Consider the following 25,415-nt stretch of genomic DNA (forward strand, 5'->3'; position numbering starts at 1 on the left):
AAAGGCACTGGCAGCCCCGCCGACCCCGTGAAGGCCCAGGCCAAGGCGTCCGACCCCGCCCAAACGGCCATCTCGGCAAGGCCCCCCGGCCTGCCTCCTCTCTCCCCACCAGAACCTGGGTCGGCAGTCCCGCCGAGGCCAAGGCCCCCGCTGCTCACCCGCAACCTACAGACACCCTCTGCGCCCGACACCGCGGGCAGGACCCCGCGGAGGCCTCAAGGAGGCAGCCGCAGGCCTGAGAGCCCAGCGGCGCTCACACACACCGCAGGCAGCCCACCCCACACTGGGCCTGCCACTCCCAAGGCTTTCCCGTCGGGCACCGTGGCCCCGGGGCCCCGGGGCTGCCCTCGAGGAGGCCAGCCCCAAGGCTCCTCTCCCCATGGCCCTCCGGGGCCACCGGAGGCCTGCCTGCCCCCACCTGCGCCCCAGGGCTGCACGCACCCAAGGGAGCCAAGGCAACGGGACCCTCCCCCGACGGCCCCTGTGGGAGCCACGTGCCGGACTTCAGTTTGGGATGAGGAGACGGTAGTGAGTTCTCACTCATTTTGTTCAGATTTTCCAAGGAATGCGTTTGTGGGTGTCATCATCGATCCGAGCACGGGCACACCCGCGGGACGGCCACCGCCACAGCCCCCACCGCCGGGACGGCCAGCCAGCTCCCTCCTGGCCGCGGCCCGCAGGCTCCCGAGCCCAACCGCGGGCAAGCAGGTCAGCTCCACCCCCGGGAGCAGAGGGTGCGGGTCCGGGCGCCACACACCGCCCCCCGGGGGCTACCTTGGCGCAGGCCACTGCCGCTTACCATCGCCTAACAGGTGGCCATCGATCCCGCCACCGGCCGCACGCCAACACGCCTCCCTCCGGCAGGAGGGACTGGCCTTCCCGGGGTCGCTCCCGACAGGCTCCGGCTTCCGCTCCCCGCGCTGGCCTCCGTCTCTCCGCCGTAGCAGCTGGGTGAGGGCGACAACGGACACGCGCAAGCACGCCTCAGCAAGGGGCCAGGCTGCCCAAGGCACAGGGGCCGGGCCCCCCACCGCCCAGGGCCTGTGGGCAGCCTGGCTGCCACCTGTCCCTGGCCTCCCCCCTCTCACTGGGTGCCAGCAGCCAAAGGGCCACACGAGTGGCCAGCACTGCCCCTTCGCTGGGGCGCCACAGCGCGACGCGGGCTGCCGCCGCCTCGCCACACCCTTCCCCCAGGAACCGCGCCTCCCTCAGGCTCCCTAAGGCCCTGCCCACCCGCACCCCTCCCAGCTTCAGAAGAGTCCACCCCAACCCCGAGTCCGATTCCGCCCCCAGGCCCACCCTGGGGCTCTCCCTCTCACCCCGATGGGAAAACACCCTCGCTCCGGCCACCGACACTGCCTGCCCACGCAGGGAGAGACACACGCGGCCCAGAGTGCTCTGCAGGAGCCTCACCTCAGGACCGCTGACGTGCCCCTGGGGGCAAGGTCTCCGCCCCGAGAGCGGCTCCGCGGGCCCTGGACCCGGGGCGCCCATGGGCACACCTGCACTCCACCCCTGCTATCCCCAGCACGCTCTCAGGACCCCGGGCAAAACACAGACCCTTCTGCTGGACCCTCCGGGACCCCAAGGGCCCTGGAGCCTGGGCGAGACCCCGCAGGGCCGCACCTCGCCCTGACCGCCAATGGCCAGGGGCGTCCCCTGCCGCCAGGCTGTGGGCTCGGGTCGCTCGCCCTTCACCCTCCAGGCCCGCCACACCAGGCCCCCTGGCGCGCGGGACCTGGGTCCCTCAGGCAGGTCTCCCCGGGGCACTCTGGGGACACCGGAGGCCTGCCTGCCCCAAACCCCGCCCCACGGCTGCCGCCTGTCCACCGGACACAACGCAACCCGCACAGACCGCCTGCCGCCGGGCGCCCGGAGCCTGCCACCAGTTGGGCGCTCGGGCCCCACGCAAGGCACACGCCACAGCCCCGCTGCCAGCACCGGAAGGCCCGCCGGGCCCCATGGCACCCTCTCCTTTGCGTGGCACACCCATGCACACCCAGGCCTCCCTAACTCCAGCACCAGCATCTCCACGGGAGACGCACCAGACCCTGGGCCCAGCGGGACCCTCGCACCGAAACTCACGCCCCTTCCGCCGCCACCTGCCCCCTTTCCTCCACAGCAGACTCCCTCCTTGCCACCAGCTCCCGCCCGGCACCAGCTCGGCTGGGCTCCAGTCCGCAGGCGTGGCTAGCTCTGCTGGGTATCAACCTCACACTGCCTCCCACTGCGCAACTCCCTGTCCTCCCTCCCCGGGAACACGGCCTCAGCCAGGGCAGGGGCGCCGCACGGCCTCAATGCCCAGCCCCGTGTGTGGACACCTTAGCGGCCCCGGGAGCTGGCCGCGGGCTCACACTTCTATGCCCCGCCGGCACCCATGACCGGCCAGCGCACAGGCACCCAGCTCCCATTCACGTGCCCGGGACCCCTCCGTCCTGCCTTCCACGCGCCGCCCAAATCTCTGAGGATATCCCACATCATAGCCCAGGCCGCCCTGAAGGCACTGCCGCCCCGGGCACCCAACACTCCCCCTCACGGTGCTCTGCGCACACTGGCCCAGGACCTCTGGCCCTCCTGCACTTCTCTCGACCCCAGTCCGCGGCCGACTCGGCACCGCCCAGGACCACCTGTCACCCACCGCCTCCACGTCTCTGGGAAATGCCGCAGGGGCTCCAGGGTTCTCGATGACCACCAAGGACTCTGCGAGGGAAAGGCACTGGCAGCCCTGCCGACCCCGTGAAGGCCCAGGCCAAGGCGTCCGACCCCGCCCAAACGGCCATCTCGGCAAGGCCCCCCGGCCTGCCTCCTCTCTCCCCACCAGAACCTGGGTCGGCAGTCCCGCCGAGGCCAAGGCCCCCGCTGCTCACCCGCAACCTACAGACACCCTCTGCGCCCGACACCGCGGGCAGGACCCCGCGGAGGCCTCAAGGAGGCAGCCGCAGGCCTCAGAGCCCAGCGGCGCTCACACACACCGCAGGCAGCCCACCCCACACTGGCCTGCCACTCCCAAGGCTTTCCCGTCGGGCACCGGGGCCCCGGGGCCCCGGGGCTGCCCTCGAGGAGGCCAGCCCCAAGGCTCCTCTCCCCATGGCCCTCCGGGGCCACCGGAGGCCTGCCTGCCCCCACCTGCGCCCCAGGGCTGCACGCACCCAAGGGAGCCAAGGCAACGGGACCCTCCCCCGACGGCCCCTGTGGGAGCCACGTGCCGGACTTCAGTTTGGGATGGGGAGACGGTAGTGAGTTCTCACTCATTTTGTTCAGATTTTCCAAGGAATGCGTTTGTGGGTGTCATCATCGATCCGAGCACGGGCACACCCGCGGGACGGCCACCGCCACAGCCCCCACCGCCGGGACGGCCAGCCAGCTCCCTCCTGGCCGCGGCCCGCAGGCTCCCGAGCCCAACCGCGGGCAAGCAGGTCAGCTCCACCCCCGGGAGCAGAGGGTGCGGGTCCGGGCGCCACACACCGCCCCCCGGGGGCTACCTTGGCGCAGGCCACTGCCGCTTACCATCGCCTACCAGGTGGCCATCGATCCCGCCACCGGCCGCACGCCAACACGCCTCCCACCGGCAGGAGGGACTGGCCTTCCCGGGGTCGCTCCCGACAGGCTCCGGCTTCCGCTCCCCGCGCTGGCCTCCGTCTCTCCGCCGCAGCAGCTGGGTGAGGGCGACAACGGACACGCGCAAGCACGCCTCAGCAAGGGGCCAGGCTGCCCAAGGCACAGGGGCCGGGCCCCCCACCGCCCAGGGCCTGTGGGCAGCCTGGCTGCCACCTGTCCCTGGCCTCCCCCCTCTCACTGGGTGCCAGCAGCCAAAGGGCCACACGAGTGGCCAGCACTGCCCCTTCGCTGGGGCGCCACAGCGCGACGCGGGCTGCCGCCGCCTCGCCACACCCTTCCCCCAGGAACCGCGCCTCCCTCAGGCTCCCTAAGGCCCTGCCCACCCGCACCCCTCCCAGCTTCAGAAGAGTCCACCCCAACCCCGAGTCCGATTCCGCCCCCAGGCCCACCCTGGGGCTCTCCCTCTCACCCCGATGGGAAAACACCCTCGCTCCGGCCACCGACACTGCCTGCCCACGCAGGGAGAGACACACGCGGCCCAGAGTGCTCTGCAGGAGCCTCACCTCAGGACCGCTGACGTGCCCCTGGGGGCAAGGTCTCCGCCCCGAGAGCGGCTCCGCGGGCCCTGGACCCGGGGCGCCCATGGGCACACCTGCACTCCACCCCTGCTATCCCCAGCACGCTCTCAGGACCCCGGGCAAAACACAGACCCTTCTGCTGGACCCTCCGGGACCCCAAGGGCCCTGGAGCCTGGGCGAGACCCCGCAGGGCCGCACCTCGCCCTGACCGCCAATGGCCAGGGGCGTCCCCTGCCGCCAGGCTGTGGGCTCGGGTCGCTCGCCCTTCACCCTCCAGGCCCGCCACACCAGGCCCCCTGGCGCGCGGGACCTGGGTCCCTCAGGCAGGTCTCCCCGGGGCACTCTGGGGACACCGGAGGCCTGCCTGCCCCAAACCCCGCCCCACGGCTGCCGCCTGTCCACCGGACACAACGCAACCCGCACAGACCGCCTGCCGCCGGGCGCCCGGAGCCTGCCACCAGTTGGGCGCTCGGGCCCCACGCAAGGCACACGCCACAGCCCCGCCGCCAGCACCGGAAGGCCCGCCGGGCCCCATGGGACCCTCTCCTTTGCGTGCCACACCCATGCACACCCAGGCCTCCCTAACTCCAGCACCAGCATCTCCACGGGAGACGCACTAGACCCTGGGCCCAGCGGCACCCTCGCACCGAAACTCACGCCCTCACGCCCCTTCCGCCGCCACCTGCCCCCTTTCCTCCACAGCAGACTCCCTCCTTGCCACCAGCTCCCGCCCGGCACCAGCTCGGCTGGGCTCCAGTCCGCAGGCGTGGCTAGCTCTGCTGGATATCAACCTCACACTGCCTCCCACTGCGCAACTCCCTGTCCTCCCTCCCCGGGAACACGGCCTCAGCCAGGGCAGGGGCGCCGCACGGCCTCAATGCCCAGCCCCGTGTGTGGACACCTTAGCGGCCCCGGGAGCTGGCCGCGGGCTCACACTTCTATGGCCCGCCGGCACCCATGACCGGCCAGGGCACAGGCACCCAGCTCCCATTCACGTGCCCGGGACCCCTCCGTCCTGCCTTCCACGCGCCGCCCAAATCTCTGAGGATATCCCACATCATAGCCCAGGCCGCCCTGAAGGCACTGCCGCCCCGGGCACCCAACACTCCCCCTCACGGTGCTCTGCGCACACTGGCCCAGGACCTCTGGCCCTCCTGCACTTCTCTCGACCCCAGTCCGCGGCCGACTCGGCACCGCCCAGGGCCACCTGGCGCCCACCGCCTCCACGTCTCTGGGAAATGCCGCAGGGGCTCCAGGGTTCTCGATGACCACCAAGGACTCTGCGAGGGACAGGCACTGGCAGCCCCACCGACCCCGTGAAGGCCCAGGCCAAGGCGTCCGACCCCGCCCAAACGGCCATCTCGGCAAGGCCCCCCGGCCTGCCTCCTCTCTCCCCACCAGAACCTGGGTCGGCAGTCCCGCCGAGGCCAAGGCCCCCGCTGCTCACCCGCAACCTACAGACACCCTCTGCGCCCGACACCGCGGGCAGGACCCCGCGGAGGCCTCAAGGAGGCAGCCGCAGGCCTGAGAGCCCAGCGGCGCTCACACACACCGCAGGCAGCCCACCCCACACTGGGCCTGCCACTCCCAAGGCTTTCCCGTCGGGCACCGGGGCCCCGGGGCCCCGGGGCTGCACTCGAGGAGGCCAGCCCCAAGGCTCCTCTCCCCATGGCCCTCCGGGGCCACCGGAGGCCTGCCTGCCCCCACCTGCGCCCCAGGGCTGCACGCACCCAAGGGAGCCAAGGCAACGGGACCCTCCCCCGACGGCCCCTGTGGGAGCCACGTGCCGGACCTCAGTTTGCGATGAGGAGACGGTAGTGAGTTCTCACTCATTTTGTTCAGATTTTCCAAGGAATGCGTTTGTGGGTGTCATCATCAATCCGAGCACGGGCACACCCGCGGGACGGCCACCGCCACAGCCCCCACCGCCGGGACGGCCAGCCAGCTCCCTCCTGGCCGCGGCCCGCAGGCTCCCGAGCCCAACCGCGGGCAAGCAGGTCAGCTCCACCCCCGGGAGCAGAGGGTGCGGGTCCGGGCGCCACACACCGCCCCCCGGGGGCTACCTTGGCGCAGGCCACTGCCGCTTACCATCGCCTACCAGGTGGCCATCGATCCCGCCACCGGCCGCACGCCAACACGCCTCCCTCCGGCAGGAGGGACTGGCCTTCCCGGGGTCGCTCCCGACAGGCTCCGGCTTCCGCTCCCCGCGCTGGCCTCCGTCTCTCCGCCGCAGCAGCTGGGTGAGGGCGACAACGGACACGCGCAAGCACGCCTCAGCAAGGGGCCAGGCTGCCCAAGGCACAGGGGCCGGGCCCCCCACCGCCCAGGGCCTGTGGGCAGCCTGGCTGCCACCTGTCCCTGGCCTCCCCCCTCTCACTGGGTGCCAGCAGCCAAAGGGCCACACGAGTGGCCAGCACTGCCCCTTCGCTGGGGCGCCACAGCGCGACGCGGGCTGCCGCCGCCTCGCCACACCCTTCCCCCAGGAACCGCGCCTCCCTCAGGCTCCCTAAGGCCCTGCCCACCCGCACCCCTCCCAGCTTCAGAAGAGTCCACCCCAACCCCGAGTCCGATTCCGCCCCCAGGCCCACCCTGGGGCTCTCCCTCTCACCCCGATGGGAAAACACCCTCGCTCCGGCCACCGACACTGCCTGCCCACGCAGGGAGAGACACACGCGGCCCAGAGTGCTCTGCAGGAGCCTCACCTCAGGACCGCTGACGTGCCCCTGGGGGCAAGGTCTCCGCCCCGAGAGCGGCTCCGCGGGCCCTGGACCCGGGGCGCCCATGGGCACACCTGCACTCCACCCCTGCTATCCCCAGCACGCTCTCAGGACCCCGGGCAAAACACAGACCCTTCTGCTGGACCCTCCGGGACCCCAAGGGCCCTGGAGCCTGGGCGAGACCCCGCAGGGCCGCACCTCGCCCTGACCGCCAATGGCCAGGGGCGTCCCCTGCCGCCAGGCTGTGGGCTCGGGTCGCTCGCCCTTCACCCTCCAGGCCCGCCACACCAGGCCCCCTGGCGCGCGGGACCTGGGTCCCTCAGGCAGGTCTCCCCGGGGCACTCTGGGGACACCGGAGGCCTGCCTGCCCCAAACCCCGCCCCACGGCTGCCGCCTGTCCACCGGACACAACGCAACCCGCACAGACCGCCTGCCGCCGGGCGCCCGGAGCCTGCCACCAGTTGGGCGCTCGGGCCCCACGCAAGGCACACGCCACAGCCCCGCCGCCAGCACCGGAAGGCCCGCTGGGCCCCATGGCACCCTCTCCTTTGCGTGGCACACCCATGCACACCCAGGCCTCCCTAACTCCAGCACCAGCATCTCCACGGGAGACGCACCAGACCCTGGGCCCAGCGGGACCCTCGCACCGAAACTCACGCCCCTTCCGCCGCCACCTGCCCCCTTTCCTCCACAGCAGACTCCCTCCTTGCCACCAGCTCCCGCCCGGCACCAGCTCGGCTGGGCTCCAGTCCGCAGGCGTGGCTAGCTCTGCTGGATATCAACCTCACACTGCCTCCCACTGCGCAACTCCCTGTCCTCCCTCCCCGGGAACACGGCCTCAGCCAGGGCAGAGGCGCCGCACGGCCTCAATGCCCAGCCCCGTGTGTGGACACCTTAGCGGCCCCGGGAGCTGGCCGCGGGCTCACACTTCTATGCCCCGCCGGCACCCATGACCGGCCAGGGCACAGGCACCCAGCTCCCATTCACGTGCCCGGGACCCCTCCGTCCTGCCTTCCACGCGCCGCCCAAATCTCTGAGGATATCCCACATCATAGCCCAGGCCGCCCTGAAGGCACTGCCGCCCCGGGCACCCAACACTCCCCCTCACGGTGCTCTGCGCACACTGGCCCAGGACCTCTGGCCCTCCTGCACTTCTCTCGACCCCAGTCCGCGGCCGACTCCGCACCGCCCAGGGCCACCTGGCGCCCCACCGCCTCCACGTCTCTGGGAAATGCCGCAGGGGCTCCAGGGTTCTCGATGACCACCAAGGACTCTGCGAGGGACAGGCACTGGCAGCCCCACCGACCCCGTGAAGGCCCAGGCCAAGGCGTCCGACCCCGCCCAAACGGCCATCTCGGCAAGGCCCCCCGGCCTGCCTCCTCTCTCCCCACCAGAACCTGGGTCGGCAGTCCCGCCGAGGCCAAGGCCCCCGCTGCTCACCCGCAACCTACAGACACCCTCTGCGCCCGACACCGCGGGCAGGACCCCGCGGAGGCCTCAAGGAGGCAGCCGCAGGCCTGAGAGCCCAGCGGCGCTCACACACACCGCAGGCAGCCCACCCCACACTGGGCCTGCCACTCCCAAGGCTTTGCCGCCGGGCACCGGGGGCCCCGGGGCCCCGGGGCTGCCCTCGAGGAGGCCAGCCCCAAGGCTCCTCTCCCCATGGCCCTCCGGGGCCACCGGAGGCCTGCCTGCCCCCACCTGCGCCCCAGGGCTGCACGCACCCAAGGGAGCCAAGGCAACGGGACCCTCCCCCGACGTCCCCTGTGGGAGCCACGTGCCGGACCTCAGTTTGCGATTGGAGACGGTAGTGAGTTCTCACTCATTTTGTTCAGATTTTCCAAGGAATGCGTTTGTGGGTGTCATCATCGATCCGAGCACGGGCACACCCGCGGGACGGCCACCGCCACAGCCCCCACCGCCGGGACGGCCAGCCAGCTCCCTCCTGGCCGCGGCCCGCAGGCTCCCGAGCCCAACCGCGGGCAAGCAGGTCAGCTCCACCCCCGGGAGCAGAGGGTGCGGGTCCGGGCGCCACACACCGCCCCCCGGGGGCTACCTTGGCGCAGGCCACTGCCGCTTACCATCGCCTACCAGGTGGCCATCGATCCCGCCACCGGCCGCACGCCAACACGCCTCCCTCCGGCAGGAGGGACTGGCCTTCCCGGGGTCGCTCCCGACAGGCTCCGGCTTCCGCTCCCCGCGCTGGCCTCCGTCTCTCCGCCGCAGCAGCTGGGTGAGGGCGACAACGGACACGCGCAAGCACGCCTCAGCAAGGGGCCAGGCTGCCCAAGGCACAGGGGCCGGGCCCCCCACCGCCCAGGGCCTGTGGGCAGCCTGGCTGCCACCTGTCCCTGGCCTCCCCCCTCTCACTGGGTGCCAGCAGCCAAAGGGCCACACGAGTGGCCAGCACTGCCCCTTCGCTGGGGCGCCACAGCGCGACGCGGGCTGCCGCCGCCTCGCCACACCCTTCCCCCAGGAACCGCGCCTCCCTCAGGCTCCCTAAGGCCCTGCCCACCCGCACCCCTCCCAGCTTCAGAAGAGTCCACCCCAACCCCGAGTCCGATTCCGCCCCCAGGCCCACCCTGGGGCTCTCCCTCTCACCCCGATGGGAAAACACCCTCGCTCCGGCCACCGACACTGCCTGCCCACGCAGGGAGAGACACACGCGGCCCAGAGTGCTCTGCAGGAGCCTCACCTCAGGACCGCTGACGTGCCCCTGGGGGCAAGGTCTCCGCCCCGAGAGCGGCTCCGCGGGCCCTGGACCCGGGGCGCCCATGGGCACACCTGCACTCCACCCCTGCTATCCCCAGCACGCTCTCAGGACCCCGGGCAAAACACAGACCCTTCTGCTCGACCCTCCGGGACCCCAAGGGCCCTGGAGCCTGTGCGAGACCCCGCAGGGCCGCACCTCGCCCTGACCGCCAATGGCCAGGGGCGTCCCCTGCCGCCAGGCTGTGGGCTCGGGTCGCTCGCCCTTCACCCTCCAGGCCCGCCACACCAGGCCCCCTGGCGCGCGGGACCTGGGTCCCTCAGGCAGGTCTCCCCGGGGCACTCTGGGGACACCGGAGGCCTGCCTGCCCCAAACCCCGCCCCACGGCTGCCGCCTGTCCACCGGACACAACGCAACCCGCACAGACCGCCTGCCGCCGGGCGCCCGGAGCCTGCTACCAGTTGGGCGCTCGGGCCCCACGCAAGGCACACGCCACAGCCCCGCCGCCAGCACCGGAAGGCCCGCCGGGCCCCATGGGACCCTCTCCTTTGCGTGGCACACCCATGCACACCCAGGCCTCCCTAACTCCAGCACCAGCATCTCCACGGGAGACGCACTAGACCCTGGGCCCAGCGGGACCCTCGCACCGAAACTCACGCCCTCACGCCCCTTCCGCCGCCACCTGCCCCCTTTCCTCCACAGCAGACTCCCTCCTTGCCACCAGCTCCCGCCCGGCACCAGCTCGGCTGGGCTCCAGTCCGCAGGCGTGGCTAGCTCTGCTGGGTATCAACCTCACACTGCCTCCCACTGCGCAACTCCCTGTCCTCCCTCCCCGGGAACACGGCCTCAGCCAGGGCAGGGGCGCCGCACGGCCTCAATGCCCAGCCCCGTGTGTGGACACCTTAGCGGCCCCGGGAGCTGGCCGCGGGCTCACACTTCTATGCCCCGCCGGCACCCATGACCGGCCAGGGCACAGGCACCCAGCTCCCATTCACGTGCCCGGGACCCCTCCGTCCTGCCTTCCACGCGCCGCCCAAATCTCTGAGGATATCCCACATCATAGCCCAGGCCGCCCTGAAGGCACTGCCGCCCCGGGCACCCAACACTCCCCCTCACGGTGCTCTGCGCACACTGGCCCAGGACCTCTGGCCCTCCTGCACTTCTCTCGACCCCAGTCCGCGGCCGACTCCGCACCGCCCAGGGCCACCTGGCGCCCACCGCCTCCACGTCTCTGGGAAATGCCGCAGGGGCTCCAGGGTTCTCGATGACCACCAAGGACTCTGCGAGGGACAGGCACTGGCAGCCCCACCGACCCCGTGAAGGCCCAGGCCAAGGCGTCCGACCCCGCCCAAACGGCCATCTCGGCAAGGCCCCCCGGCCTGCCTCCTCTCTCCTCACCAGAACCTGGGTCGGCAGTCCCGCCGAGGCCAAGGCCCCCGCTGCTCACCCGCAACCTACAGACACCCTCTGCGCCCGACACCGCGGGCAGGACCCCGCGGAGGCCTCAAGGAGGCAGCCGCAGGCCTGAGAGCCCAGCGGCGCTCACACACACCGCAGGCAGCCCACCCCACACTGGGCCTGCCACTCCCAAGGCTTTGCCGCCTGGCACCGGGGGCCCCGGGGCCCCGGGGCTGCCCTCGAGGAGGCCAGCCCCAAGGCTCCTCTCCCCATGGCCCTCCGGGGCCACCGGAGGCCTGCCTGCCCACACCTGCGCCCCAGGGCTGCACGCACCCAAGGGAGCCAAGGCAACGGGACCCTCCCCCGACGTCCCCTGTGGGAGCCACGTGCCGGACCTCAGTTTGCGATTGGAGACGGTAGTGAGTTCTCACTCATTTTGTTCAGATTTTCCAAGGAATGCGTTTGTGGGTGTCATCATCGATCCGAGCACGGGCACACCCGCGGGACGGCCACCGCCACAGCCCCCACCGCCGGGACGGCCAGCCAGCTCCCTCCTGGCCGCGGCCCGCAGGCTCCCGAGCCCAACCGCGGGCAAGCAGGTCAGCTCCACCCCCGGGAGCAGAGGGTGCGGGTCCGGGCGCCACACACCGCCCCCCGGGGGCTACCTTGGCGCAGGCCACTGCCGCTTACCATCGCCTACCAGGTGGCCATCGATCCCGCCACCGGCCGCACGCCAACACGCCTCCCTCCGGCAGGAGGGACTGGCCTTCCCGGGGTCGCTCCCGACAGGCTCCGGCTTCCGCTCCCCGCGCTGGCCTCCGTCTCTCCGCCGCAGCAGCTGGGTGAGGGCGACAACGGACACGCGCAAGCACGCCTCAGCAAGGGGCCAGGCTGCCCAAGGCACAGGGGCCGGGCCCCCCACCGCCCAGGGCCTGTGGGCAGCCTGGCTGCCACCTGTCCCTGGCCTCCCCCCTCTCACTGGGTGCCAGCAGCCAAAGGGCCACACGAGTGGCCAGCACTGCCCCTTCGCTGGGGCGCCACAGCGCGACGCGGGCTGCCGCCGCCTCGCCACACCCTTCCCCCAGGAACCGCGCCTCCCTCAGGCTCCCTAAGGCCCTGCCCACCCGCACCCCTCCCAGCTTCAGAAGAGTCCACCCCAACCCCGAGTCCGATTCCGCCCCCAGGCCCACCCTGGGGCTCTCCCTCTCACCCCGATGGGAAAACACCCTCGCTCCGGCCACCGACACTGCCTGCCCACGCAGGGAGAGACACACGCGGCCCAGAGTGCTCTGCAGGAGCCTCACCTCAGGACCGCTGACGTGCCCCTGGGGGCAAGGTCTCCGCCCCGAGAGCGGCTCCGCGGGCCCTGGACCCGGGGCGCCCATGGGCACACCTGCACTCCACCCCTGCTATCCCCAGCACGCTCTCAGGACCCCGGGCAAAACACAGACCCTTCTGCTGGACCCTCCGGGACCCCAAGGGCCCTGGAGCCTGGGCGAGACCCCGCAGGGCCGCACCTCGCCCTGACCGCCAATGGCCAGGGGCGTCCCCTGCCGCCAGGCTGTGGGCTCGGGTCGCTCGCCCTTCACCCTCCAGGCCCGCCACACCAGGCCCCCTGGCGCGCGGGACCTGGGTCCCTCAGGCAGGTCTCCCCGGGGCACTCTGGGGACACCGGAGGCCTGCCTGCCCCAAACCCCGCCCCACGGCTGCCGCCTGTCCACCGGACACAACGCAACCCGCACAGACCGCCTGCCGCCGGGCGCCCGGAGCCTGCCACCAGTTGGGCGCTCGGGCCCCACGCAAGGCACACGCCACAGCCCCGCCGCCAGCACCGGAAGGCCCGCCGGGCCCCATGGGACCCTCTCCTTTGCGTGCCACACCCATGCACACCCAGGCCTCCCTAACTCCAGCACCAGCATCTCCACGGGAGACGCACTAGACCCTGGGCCCAGCGGCACCCTCGCACCGAAACTCACGCCCTCACGCCCCTTCCGCCGCCACCTGCCCCCTTTCCTCCACAGCAGACTCCCTCCTTGCCACCAGCTCCCGCCCGGCACCAGCTCGGCTGGGCTCCAGTCCGCAGGCGTGGCTAGCTCTGCTGGGTATCAACCTCACACTGCCTCCCACTGCGCAACTCCCTGTCCTCCCTCCCCGGGAACACGGCCTCAGCCAGGGCAGAGGCGCCGCACGGCCTCAATGCCCAGCCCCGTGTGTGGACACCTTAGCGGCCCCGGGAGCTGGCCGCGGGCTCACACTTCTATGCCCCGCCGGCACCCATGACCGGCCAGGGCACAGGCACCCAGCTCCCATTCACGTGCCCGGGACCCCTCCGTCCTGCCTTCCACGCGCCGCCCAAATCTCTGAGGATATCCCACATCATAGCCCAGGCCGCCCTGAAGGCACTGCCGCCCCGGGCACCCAACACTCCCCCTCACGGTGCTCTGCGCACACTGGCCCAGGACCTCTGGCCCTCCTGCACTTCTCTCGACCCCAGTCCGCGGCCGACTCCGCACCGCCCAGGGCCACCTGGCGCCCCACCGCCTCCACGTCTCTGGGAAATGCCGCAGGGGCTCCAGGGTTCTCGATGACCACCAAGGACTCTGCGAGGGACAGGCACTGGCAGCCCCACCGACCCCGTGAAGGCCCAGGCCAAGGCGTCCGACCCCGCCCAAACGGCCATCTCGGCAAGGCCCCCCGGCCTGCCTCCTCTCTCCCCACCAGAACCTGGGTCGGCAGTCCCGCCGAGGCCAAGGCCCCCGCTGCTCACCCGCAACCTACAGACACCCTCTGCGCCCGACACCGCGGGCAGGACCCCGCGGAGGCCTCAAGGAGGCAGCCGCAGGCCTGAGAGCCCAGCGGCGCTCACACACACCGCAGGCAGCCCACCCCACACTGGGCCTGCCACTCCCAAGGCTTTGCCGCCGGGCACCGGGGGCCCCGGGGCCCCGGGGCTGCCCTCGAGGAGGCCAGCCCCAAGGCTCCTCTCCCCATGGCCCTCCGGGGCCACCGGAGGCCTGCCTGCCCCCACCTGCGCCCCAGGGCTGCACGCACCCAAGGGAGCCAAGGCAACGGGACCCTCCCCCGACGTCCCCTGTGGGAGCCACGTGCCGGACCTCAGTTTGCGATTGGAGACGGTAGTGAGTTCTCACTCATTTTGTTCAGATTTTCCAAGGAATGCGTTTGTGGGTGTCATCATCGATCCGAGCACGGGCACACCCGCGGGACGGCCACCGCCACAGCCCCCACCGCCGGGACGGCCAGCCAGCTCCCTCCTGGCCGCGGCCCGCAGGCTCCCGAGCCCAACCGCGGGCAAGCAGGTCAGCTCCACCCCCGGGAGCAGAGGGTGCGGGTCCGGGCGCCACACACCGCCCCCCGGGGGCTACCTTGGCGCAGGCCACTGCCGCTTACCATCGCCTACCAGGTGGCCATCGATCCCGCCACCGGCCGCACGCCAACACGCCTCCCACCGGCAGGAGGGACTGGCCTTCCCGGGGTCGCTCCCGACAGGCTCCGGCTTCCGCTCCCCGCGCTGGCCTCCGTCTCTCCGCCGCAGCAGCTGGGTGAGGGCGACAACGGACACGCGCAAGCACGCCTCAGCAAGGGGCCAGGCTGCCCAAGGCACAGGGGCCGGGCCCCCCACCGCCCAGGGCCTGTGGGCAGCCTGGCTGCCACCTGTCCCTGGCCTCCCCCCTCTCACTGGGTGCCAGCAGCCAAAGGGCCACACGAGTGGCCAGCACTGCCCCTTCGCTGGGGCGCCACAGCGCGACGCGGGCTGCCGCCGCCTCGCCACACCCTTCCCCCAGGAACCGCGCCTCCCTCAGGCTCCCTAAGGCCCTGCCCACCCGCACCCCTCCCAGCTTCAGAAGAGTCCACCCCAACCCCGAGTCCGATTCCGCCCCCAGGCCCACCCTGGGGCTCTCCCTCTCACCCCGATGGGAAAACACCCTCGCTCCGGCCACCGACACTGCCTGCCCACGCAGGGAGAGACACACGCGGCCCAGAGTGCTCTGCAGGAGCCTCACCTCAGGACCGCTGACGTGCCCCTGGGGGCAAGGTCTCCGCCCCGAGAGCGGCTCCGCGGGCCCTGGACCCGGGGCGCCCATGGGCACACCTGCACTCCACCCCTGCTATCCCCAGCACGCTCTCAGGACCCCGGGCAAAACACAGACCCTTCTGCTGGACCCTCCGGGACCCCAAGGGCCCTGGAGCCTGGGCGAGACCCCGCAGGGCCGCACCTCGCCCTGACCGCCAATGGCCAGGGGCGTCCCCTGCCGCCAGGCTGTGGGCTCGGGTCGCTCGCCCTTCACCCTCCAGGCCCGCCACACCAGGCCCCCTGGCGCGCGGGACCTGGGTCCCTCAGGCAGGTCTCCCCGGGGCACTCTGGGGACACCGGAGGCCTGCCTGCCCCAAACCCCGCCCCACGGCTGCCGCCTGTCCACCGGACACAACGCAACCCGCACAGACCGCCTGCCGCCGGGCGCCCGGAGCCTGCCACCAGTTGGGCGCTCGGGCCCCACGCAAGGCACACGCCACAGCCCCGCCGCCAGCACCGGAAGGCCCGCCGGGCCCCATGGGACCCTCTCCTTTGCGTGCCACACCCATGCACACCCAGGCCTCCCTAACTCCAGCACCAGCATCTCCACGGGAGACGCACTAGACCCTGGGCCCAGCGGCACCCTCGCACCGAAACTCACGCCCTCACGCCCCTTCCGCCGCCACCTGCCCCCTTTCCTCCACAGCAGACTCCCTCCTTGCCACCAGCTCCCGCCCGGCACCAGCTCGGCTGGGCTCCAGTCCGCAGGCGTGGCTAGCTCTGCTGGATATCAACCTCACACTGCCTCCCACTGCGCAACTCCCTGTCCTCCCTCCCCGGGAACACGGCCTCAGCCAGGGCAGGGGCGCCGCACGGCCTCAATGCCCAGCCCCGTGTGTGGACACCTTAGCGGCCCCGGGAGCTGGCCGCGGGCTCACACTTCTATGGCCCGCCGGCACCCATGACCGGCCAGGGCACAGGCACCCAGCTCCCATTCACGTGCCCGGGACCCCTCCGTCCTGCCTTCCACGCGCCGCCCAAATCTCTGAGGATATCCCACATCATAGCCCAGGCCGCCCTGAAGGCACTGCCGCCCCGGGCACCCAACACTCCCCCTCACGGTGCTCTGCGCACACTGGCCCAGGACCTCTGGCCCTCCTGCACTTCTCTCGACCCCAGTCCGCGGCCGACTCGGCACCGCCCAGGGCCACCTGGCGCCCACCGCCTCCACGTCTCTGGGAAATGCCGCAGGGGCTCCAGGGTTCTCGATGACCACCAAGGACTCTGCGAGGGACAGGCACTGGCAGCCCCACCGACCCCGTGAAGGCCCAGGCCAAGGCGTCCGACCCCGCCCAAACGGCCATCTCGGCAAGGCCCCCCGGCCTGCCTCCTCTCTCCCCACCAGAACCTGGGTCGGCAGTCCCGCCGAGGCCAAGGCCCCCGCTGCTCACCCGCAACCTACAGACACCCTCTGCGCCCGACACCGCGGGCAGGACCCCGCGGAGGCCTCAAGGAGGCAGCCGCAGGCCTGAGAGCCCAGCGGCGCTCACACACACCGCAGGCAGCCCACCCCACACTGGGCCTGCCACTCCCAAGGCTTTCCCGTCGGGCACCGGGGCCCCGGGGCCCCGGGGCTGCACTCGAGGAGGCCAGCCCCAAGGCTCCTCTCCCCATGGCCCTCCGGGGCCACCGGAGGCCTGCCTGCCCCCACCTGCGCCCCAGGGCTGCACGCACCCAAGGGAGCCAAGGCAACGGGACCCTCCCCCGACGGCCCCTGTGGGAGCCACGTGCCGGACCTCAGTTTGCGATGAGGAGACGGTAGTGAGTTCTCACTCATTTTGTTCAGATTTTCCAAGGAATGCGTTTGTGGGTGTCATCATCAATCCGAGCACGGGCACACCCGCGGGACGGCCACCGCCACAGCCCCCACCGCCGGGACGGCCAGCCAGCTCCCTCCTGGCCGCGGCCCGCAGGCTCCCGAGCCCAACCGCGGGCAAGCAGGTCAGCTCCACCCCCGGGAGCAGAGGGTGCGGGTCCGGGCGCCACACACCGCCCCCCGGGGGCTACCTTGGCGCAGGCCACTGCCGCTTACCATCGCCTACCAGGTGGCCATCGATCCCGCCACCGGCCGCACGCCAACACGCCTCCCTCCGGCAGGAGGGACTGGCCTTCCCGGGGTCGCTCCCGACAGGCTCCGGCTTCCGCTCCCCGCGCTGGCCTCCGTCTCTCCGCCGCAGCAGCTGGGTGAGGGCGACAACGGACACGCGCAAGCACGCCTCAGCAAGGGGCCAGGCTGCCCAAGGCACAGGGGCCGGGCCCCCCACCGCCCAGGGCCTGTGGGCAGCCTGGCTGCCACCTGTCCCTGGCCTCCCCCCTCTCACTGGGTGCCAGCAGCCAAAGGGCCACACGAGTGGCCAGCACTGCCCCTTCCCTGGGGCGCCACAGCGCCACGCGGGCTGCCGCCGCCTCGCCACACCCTTCCCCCAGGAACCGCGCCTCCCTCAGGCTCCCTAAGGCCCTGCCCACCCGCACCCCTCCCAGCTTCAGAAGAGTCCACCCCAACCCCGAGTCCGATTCCGCCCCCAGGCCCACCCTGGGGCTCTCCCTCTCACCCCGATGGGAAAACACCCTCGCTCCGGCCACCGACACTGCCTGCCCACGCAGGGAGAGACACACGCGGCCCAGAGTGCTCTGCAGGAGCCTCACCTCAGGACCGCTGACGTGCCCCTGGGGGCAAGGTCTCCGCCCCGAGAGCGGCTCCGCGGGCCCTGGACCCGGGGCGCCCATGGGCACACCTGCACTCCACCCCTGCTATCCCCAGCACGCTCTCAGGACCCCGGGCAAAACACAGACCCTTCTGCTGGACCCTCCGGGACCCCAAGGGCCCTGGAGCCTGGGCGAGACCCCGCAGGGCCGCACCTCGCCCTGACCGCCAATGGCCAGGGGCGTCCCCTGCCGCCAGGCTGTGGGCTCGGGTCGCTCGCCCTTCACCCTCCAGGCCCGCCACACCAGGCCCCCTGGCGCGCGGGACCTGGGTCCCTCAGGCAGGTCTCCCCGGGGCACTCTGGGGACACCGGAGGCCTGCCTGCCCCAAACCCCGCCCCACGGCTGCCGCCTGTCCACCGGACACAACGCAACCCGCACAGACCGCCTGCCGCCGGGCGCCCGGAGCCTGCCACCAGTTGGGCGCTCGGGCCCCACGCAAGGCACACGCCACAGCCCCGCCGCCAGCACCGGAAGGCCCGCTGGGCCCCATGGCACCCTCTCCTTTGCGTGGCACACCCATGCACACCCAGGCCTCCCTAACTCCAGCACCAGCATCTCCACGGGAGACGCACCAGACCCTGGGCCCAGCGGGACCCTCGCACCGAAACTCACGCCCCTTCCGCCGCCACCTGCCCCCTTTCCTCCACAGCAGACTCCCTCCTTGCCACCAGCTCCCGCCCGGCACCAGCTCGGCTGGGCTCCAGTCCGCAGGCGTGGCTAGCTCTGCTGGGTATCAACCTCACACTGCCTCCCACTGCGCAACTCCCTGTCCTCCCTCCCCGGGAACACGGCCTCAGCCAGGGCAGAGGCGCCGCACGGCCTCAATGCCCAGCCCCGTGTGTGGACACCTTAGCGGCCCCGGGAGCTGGCCGCGGGCTCACACTTCTATGCCCCGCCGGCACCCATGACCGGCCAGGGCACAGGCACCCAGCTCCCATTCACGTGCCCGGGACCCCTCCGTCCTGCCTTCCACGCGCCGCCCAAATCTCTGAGGATATCCCACATCATAGCCCAGGCCGCCCTGAAGGCACTGCCGCCCCGGGCACCCAACACTCCCCCTCACGGTGCTCTGCGCACACTGGCCCAGGACCTCTGGCCCTCCTGCACTTCTCTCGACCCCAGTCCGCGGCCGACTCCGCACCGCCCAGGGCCACCTGGCGCCCCACCGCCTCCACGTCTCTGGGAAATGCCGCAGGGGCTCCAGGGTTCTCGATGACCACCAAGGACTCTGCGAGGGACAGGCACTGGCAGCCCCACCGACCCCGTGAAGGCCCAGGCCAAGGCGTCCGACCCCGCCCAAACGGCCATCTCGGCAAGGCCCCCCGGCCTGCCTCCTCTCTCCCCACCAGAACCTGGGTCGGCAGTCCCGCCGAGGCCAAGGCCCCCGCTGCTCACCCGCAACCTACAGACACCCTCTGCGCCCGACACCGCGGGCAGGACCCCGCGGAGGCCTCAAGGAGGCAGCCGCAGGCCTGAGAGCCCAGCGGCGCTCACACACACCGCAGGCAGCCCACCCCACACTGGGCCTGCCACTCCCAAGGCTTTGCCACCGGGCACCGGGGGCCCCGGGGCCCCGGGGCTGCCCTCGAGGAGGCCAGCCCCAAGGCTCCTCTCCCCATGGCCCTCCGGGGCCACCGGAGGCCTGCCTGCCCCCACCTGCGCCCCAGGGCTGCACGCACCCAAGGGAGCCAAGGCAACGGGACCCTCCCCCGACGTCCCCTGTGGGAGCCACGTGCCGGACCTCAGTTTGCGATTGGAGACGGTAGTGAGTTCTCACTCATTTTGTTCAGATTTTCCAAGGAATGCGTTTGTGGGTGTCATCATCGATCCGAGCACGGGCACACCCGCGGGACGGCCACCGCCACAGCCCCCACCGCCGGGACGGCCAGCCAGCTCCCTCCTGGCCGCGGCCCGCAGGCTCCCGAGCCCAACCGCGGGCAAGCAGGTCAGCTCCACCCCCGGGAGCAGAGGGTGCGGGTCCGGGCGCCACACACCGCCCCCCGGGGGCTACCTTGGCGCAGGCCACTGCCGCTTACCATCGCCTACCAGGTGGCCATCGATCCCGCCACCGGCCGCACGCCAACACGCCTCCCACCGGCAGGAGGGACTGGCCTTCCCGGGGTCGCTCCCGACAGGCTCCGGCTTCCGCTCCCCGCGCTGGCCTCCGTCTCTCCGCCGCAGCAGCTGGGTGAGGGCGACAACGGACACGCGCAAGCACGCCTCAGCAAGGGGCCAGGCTGCCCAAGGCACAGGGGCCGGGCCCCCCACCGCCCAGGGCCTGTGGGCAGCCTGGCTGCCACCTGTCCCTGGCCTCCCCCCTCTCACTGGGTGCCAGCAGCCAAAGGGCCACACGAGTGGCCAGCACTGCCCCTTCGCTGGGGCGCCACAGCGCGACGCGGGCTGCCGCCGCCTCGCCACACCCTTCCCCCAGGAACCGCGCCTCCCTCAGGCTCCCTAAGGCCCTGCCCACCCGCACCCCTCCCAGCTTCAGAAGAGTCCACCCCAACCCCGAGTCCGATTCCGCCCCCAGGCCCACCCTGGGGCTCTCCCTCTCACCCCGATGGGAAAACACCCTCGCTCCGGCCACCGACACTGCCTGCCCACGCAGGGAGAGACACACGCGGCCCAGAGTGCTCTGCAGGAGCCTCACCTCAGGACCGCTGACGTGCCCCTGGGGGCAAGGTCTCCGCCCCGAGAGCGGCTCCGCGGGCCCTGGACCCGGGGCGCCCATGGGCACACCTGCACTCCACCCCTGCTATCCCCAGCACGCTCTCAGGACCCCGGGCAAAACACAGACCCTTCTGCTGGACCCTCCGGGACCCCAAGGGCCCTGGAGCCTGGGCGAGACCCCGCAGGGCCGCACCTCGCCCTGACCGCCAATGGCCAGGGGCGTCCCCTGCCGCCAGGCTGTGGGCTCGGGTCGCTCGCCCTTCACCCTCCAGGCCCGCCACACCAGGCCCCCTGGCGCGCGGGACCTGGGTCCCTCAGGCAGGTCTCCCCGGGGCACTCTGGGGACACCGGAGGCCTGCCTGCCCCAAACCCCGCCCCACGGCTGCCGCCTGTCCACCGGACACAACGCAACCCGCACAGACCGCCTGCCGCCGGGCGCCCGGAGCCTGCCACCAGTTGGGCGCTCGGGCCCCACGCAAGGCACACGCCACAGCCCCGCCGCCAGCACCGGAAGGCCCGCTGGGCCCCATGGCACCCTCTCCTTTGCGTGGCACACCCATGCACACCCAGGCCTCCCTAACTCCAGCACCAGCATCTCCACGGGAGACGCACCAGACCCTGGGCCCAGCGGGACCCTCGCACCGAAACTCACGCCCCTTCCGCCGCCACCTGCCCCCTTTCCTCCACAGCAGACTCCCTCCTTGCCACCAGCTCCCGCCCGGCACCAGCTCGGCTGGGCTCCAGTCCGCAGGCGTGGCTAGCTCTGCTGGGTATCAACCTCACACTGCCTCCCACTGCGCAACTCCCTGTCCTCCCTCCCCGGGAACACGGCCTCAGCCAGGGCAGGGGCGCCGCACGGCCTCAATGCCCAGCCCCGTGTGTGGACACCTTAGCGGCCCCGGGAGCTGGCCGCGGGCTCACACTTCTATGCCCCGCCGGCACCCATGACCGGCCAGGGCACAGGCACCCAGCTCCCATTCACGTGCCCGGGACCCCTCTGTCCTGCCTTCCACGCGCCGCCCAAATCTCTGAGGATATCCCACATCATAGCCCAGGCCGCCCTGAAGGCACTGCCGCCCCGGGCACCCAACACTCCCCCTCACGGTGCTCTGCGCACACTGGCCCAGGACCTCTGGCCCTCCTGCACTTCTCTCGACCCCAGTCCGAGGCGGACTCGGCCCCGCCCAGGACCACCTGGCGCCCACCGCCTCCACGTCTCTGGGAAATGCCGCAGGGGCTCCAGGGTTCTCGATGACCACCAAGGACTCTGCGAGGGAAAGGCACTGGCAGCCCCGCCGACCCCGTGAAGGCCCAGGCCAAGGCGTCCGACCCCGCCCAAACGGCCATCTCGGCAAGGCCCCCCGGCCTGCCTCCTCTCTCCCCACCAGAACCTGGGTCGGCAGTCCCGCCGAGGCCAAGGCCCCCGCTGCTCACCCGCAACCTACAGACACCCTCTGCGCCCGACACCGCGGGCAGGACCCCGCGGAGGCCTCAAGGAGGCAGCCGCAGGCCTGAGAGCCCAGCGGCGCTCACACACACCGCAGGCAGCCCACCCCACACTGGGCCTGCCACTCCCAAGGCTTTCCCGCCGGGCACCGTGGCCCCGGGGCCCCGGGGCTGCCCTCGAGGAGGCCAGCCCCAAGGCTCCTCTCCCCATGGCCCTCCGGGGCCACCGGAGGCCTGCCTGCCCCCACCTGCGCCCCAGGGCTGCACGCACCCAAGGGAGCCAAGGCAACGGGACCCTCCCCCGACGGCCCCTGTGGGAGCCACGTGCCGGACTTCAGTTTGGGATGAGGAGACGGTAGTGAGTTCTCACTCATTTTGTTCAGATTTTCCAAGGAATGCGTTTGTGGGTGTCATCATCGATCCGAGCACGGGCACACCCGCGGGACGGCCACCGCCACAGCCCCCACCGCCGGGACGGCCAGCCAGCTCCCTCCTGGCCGCGGCCCGCAGGCTCCCGAGCCCAACCGCGGGCAAGCAGGTCAGCTCCACCCCCGGGAGCAGAGGGTGCGGGTCCGGGCGCCACACACCGCCCCCCGGGGGCTACCTTGGCGCAGGCCACTGCCGCTTACCATCGCCTAACAGGTGGCCATCGATCCCGCCACCGGCCGCACGCCAACACGCCTCCCTCCGGCAGGAGGGACTGGCCTTCCCGGGGTCGCTCCCGACAGGCTCCGGCTTCCGCTCCCCGCGCTGGCCTCCGTCTCTCCGCCGTAGCAGCTGGGTGAGGGCGACAACGGACACGCGCAAGCACGCCTCAGCAAGGGGCCAGGCTGCCCAAGGCACAGGGGCCGGGCCCCCCACCGCCCAGGGCCTGTGGGCAGCCTGGCTGCCACCTGTCCCTGGCCTCCCCCCTCTCACTGGGTGCCAGCAGCCAAAGGGCCACACGAGTGGCCAGCACTGCCCCTTCGCTGGGGCGCCACAGCGCGACGCGGGCTGCCGCCGCCTCGCCACACCCTTCCCCCAGGAACCGCGCCTCCCTCAGGCTCCCTAAGGCCCTGCCCACCCGCACCCCTCCCAGCTTCAGAAGAGTCCACCCCAACCCCGAGTCCGATTCCGCCCCCAGGCCCACCCTGGGGCTCTCCCTCTCACCCCGATGGGAAAACACCCTCGCTCCGGCCACCGACACTGCCTGCCCACGCAGGGAGAGACACACGCGGCCCAGAGTGCTCTGCAGGAGCCTCACCTCAGGACCGCTGACGTGCCCCTGGGGGCAAGGTCTCCGCCCCGAGAGCGGCTCCGCGGGCCCTGGACCCGGGGCGCCCATGGGCACACCTGCACTCCACCCCTGCTATCCCCAGCACGCTCTCAGGACCCCGGGCAAAACACAGACCCTTCTGCTGGACCCTCCGGGACCCCAAGGGCCCTGGAGCCTGGGCGAGACCCCGCAGGGCCGCACCTCGCCCTGACCGCCAATGGCCAGGGGCGTCCCCTGCCGCCAGGCTGTGGGCTCGGGTCGCTCGCCCTTCACCCTCCAGGCCCGCCACACCAGGCCCCCTGGCGCGCGGGACCTGGGTCCCTCAGGCAGGTCTCCCCGGGGCACTCTGGGGACACCGGAGGCCTGCCTGCCCCAAACCCCGCCCCACGGCTGCCGCCTGTCCACCGGACACAACGCAACCCGCACAGACCGCCTGCCGCCGGGCGCCCGGAGCCTGCCACCAGTTGGGCGCTCGGGCCCCACGCAAGGCACACGCCACAGCCCCGCCGCCAGCACCGGAAGGCCCGCCGGGCCCCATGGCACCCTCTCCTTTGCGTGGCACACCCATGCACACCCAGGCCTCCCTAACTCCAGCACCAGCATCTCCACGGGAGACGCACCAGACCCTGGGCCCAGCGGGACCCTCGCACCGAAACTCACGCCCCTTCCGCCGCCACCTGCCCCCTTTCCTCCACAGCAGACTCCCTCCTTGCCACCAGCTCCCGCCCGGCACCAGCTCGGCTGGGCTCCAGTCCGCAGGCGTGGCTAGCTCTGCTGGATATCAACCTCACACTGCCTCCCACTGCGCAACTCCCTGTCCTCCCTCCCCGGGAACACGGCCTCAGCCAGGGCAGGGGCGCCGCACGGCCTCAATGCCCAGCCCCGTGTGTGGACACCTTAGCGGCCCCGGGAGCTGGCCGCGGGCTCACACTTCTATGGCCCGCCGGCACCCATGACCGGCCAGGGCACAGGCACCCAGCTCCCATTCACGTGCCCGGGACCCCTCCGTCCTGCCTTCCACGCGCCGCCCAAATCTCTGAGGATATCCCACATCATAGCCCAGGCCGCCCTGAAGGCACTGCCGCCCCGGGCACCCAACACTCCCCCTCACGGTGCTCTGCGCACACTGGCCCAGGACCTCTGGCCCTCCTGCACTTCTCTCGACCCCAGTCCGCGGCCGACTCGGCACCGCCCAGGACCACCTGTCACCCACCGCCTCCACGTCTCTGGGAAATGCCGCAGGGGCTCCAGGGTTCTCGATGACCACCAAGGACTCTGCGAGGGACAGGCACTGGCAGCCCCACCGACCCCGTGAAGGCCCAGGCCAAGGCGTCCGACCCCGCCCAAACGGCCATCTCGGCAAGGCCCCCCGGCCTGCCTCCTCTCTCCCCACCAGAACCTGGGTCGGCAGTCCCGCCGAGGCCAAGGCCCCCGCTGCTCACCCGCAACCTACAGACACCCTCTGCGCCCGACACCGCGGGCAGGACCCCGCGGAGGCCTCAAGGAGGCAGCCGCAGGCCTGAGAGCCCAGCGGCGCTCACACACACCGCAGGCAGCCCACCCCACACTGGGCCTGCCACTCCCAAGGCTTTCCCGTCGGGCACCGTGGCCCCGGGGCCCCGGGGCTGCACTCGAGGAGGCCAGCCCCAAGGCTCCTCTCCCCATGGCCCTCCGGGGCCACTGGAGGCCTGCCTGCCCCCACCTGCGCCCCAGGGCTGCACGCACCCAAGGGAGCCAAGGCAACGGGACCCTCCCCCGACGGCCCCTGTGGGAGCCACGTGCCGGACCTCAGTTTGCGATGAGGAGACGGTAGTGAGTTCTCACTCATTTTGTTCAGATTTTCCAAGGAATGCGTTTGTGGGTGTCATCATCGATCCGAGCACGGGCACACCCGCGGGACGGCCACCGCCACAGCCCCCACCGCCGGGACGGCCAGCCAGCTCCCTCCTGGCCGCGGCCCGCAGGCTCCCGAGCCCAACCGCGGGCAAGCAGGTCAGCTCCACCCCCGGGAGCAGAGGGTGCGGGTCCGGGCGCCACACACCGCCCCCCGGGGGCTACCTTGGCGCAGGCCACTGCCGCTTACCATCGCCTACCAGGTGGCCATCGATCCCGCCACCGGCCGCACGCCAACACGCCTCCCTCCGGCAGGAGGGACTGGCCTTCCCGGGGTCGCTCCCGACAGGCTCCGGCTTCCGCTCCCCGCGCTGGCCTCCGTCTCTCCGCCGCAGCAGCTGGGTGAGGGCGACAACGGACACGCGCAAGCACGCCTCAGCAAGGGGCCAGG

General features: G+C 72.1%; 10 non-coding genes across 10 annotated transcripts; all 10 read right to left on the bottom strand.

Annotated features, from left to right (window-relative positions):
* Positions 1-499: 499 nt before the first annotated feature.
* LOC146406723 (small nucleolar RNA SNORD116) lies at positions 500-593 on the bottom strand. Its single transcript, XR_014834501.1, has one exon. It is a non-coding gene; the product is annotated as a small nucleolar RNA SNORD116 (small nucleolar RNA).
* Positions 594-3,207: 2,614 nt separating this feature from the next.
* LOC146406724 (small nucleolar RNA SNORD116) lies at positions 3,208-3,301 on the bottom strand. Its single transcript, XR_014834481.1, has one exon. It is a non-coding gene; the product is annotated as a small nucleolar RNA SNORD116 (small nucleolar RNA).
* Positions 3,302-5,924: 2,623 nt separating this feature from the next.
* Positions 5,925-6,018, bottom strand: LOC146406725 (small nucleolar RNA SNORD116). The gene has a single exon (XR_014834457.1). It is a non-coding gene; the product is annotated as a small nucleolar RNA SNORD116 (small nucleolar RNA).
* Positions 6,019-8,635: 2,617 nt separating this feature from the next.
* On the bottom strand, positions 8,636-8,728 carry LOC146406726 (small nucleolar RNA SNORD116). Its single transcript, XR_014834398.1, has one exon. It is a non-coding gene; the product is annotated as a small nucleolar RNA SNORD116 (small nucleolar RNA).
* A 2,624-nt stretch (positions 8,729-11,352) lies between these two features.
* On the bottom strand, positions 11,353-11,445 carry LOC146406727 (small nucleolar RNA SNORD116). The gene has a single exon (XR_014834406.1). It is a non-coding gene; the product is annotated as a small nucleolar RNA SNORD116 (small nucleolar RNA).
* Positions 11,446-14,070: 2,625 nt separating this feature from the next.
* On the bottom strand, positions 14,071-14,163 carry LOC146406728 (small nucleolar RNA SNORD116). Its single transcript, XR_014834408.1, has one exon. It is a non-coding gene; the product is annotated as a small nucleolar RNA SNORD116 (small nucleolar RNA).
* A 2,623-nt stretch (positions 14,164-16,786) lies between these two features.
* LOC146406729 (small nucleolar RNA SNORD116) lies at positions 16,787-16,880 on the bottom strand. The gene has a single exon (XR_014834465.1). It is a non-coding gene; the product is annotated as a small nucleolar RNA SNORD116 (small nucleolar RNA).
* Positions 16,881-19,497: 2,617 nt separating this feature from the next.
* On the bottom strand, positions 19,498-19,590 carry LOC146406730 (small nucleolar RNA SNORD116). The gene has a single exon (XR_014834412.1). It is a non-coding gene; the product is annotated as a small nucleolar RNA SNORD116 (small nucleolar RNA).
* A 2,615-nt stretch (positions 19,591-22,205) lies between these two features.
* On the bottom strand, positions 22,206-22,299 carry LOC146406731 (small nucleolar RNA SNORD116). The gene has a single exon (XR_014834506.1). It is a non-coding gene; the product is annotated as a small nucleolar RNA SNORD116 (small nucleolar RNA).
* Positions 22,300-24,914: 2,615 nt separating this feature from the next.
* Positions 24,915-25,008, bottom strand: LOC146406732 (small nucleolar RNA SNORD116). The gene has a single exon (XR_014834111.1). It is a non-coding gene; the product is annotated as a small nucleolar RNA SNORD116 (small nucleolar RNA).
* Between the last annotated feature and the right edge of the window lie 407 nt (positions 25,009-25,415).

Source organism: Sus scrofa, chromosome 1 (assembly GCF_054392235.1).
Source record: "Sus scrofa isolate SSC_HxYL_T2T_F1_AM1 chromosome 1, Sscrofa_HxYL_maternal_Yorkshire_Landrace_v2.0, whole genome shotgun sequence".
Classification (NCBI taxonomy): domain Eukaryota; kingdom Metazoa; phylum Chordata; class Mammalia; order Artiodactyla; family Suidae; genus Sus; species Sus scrofa.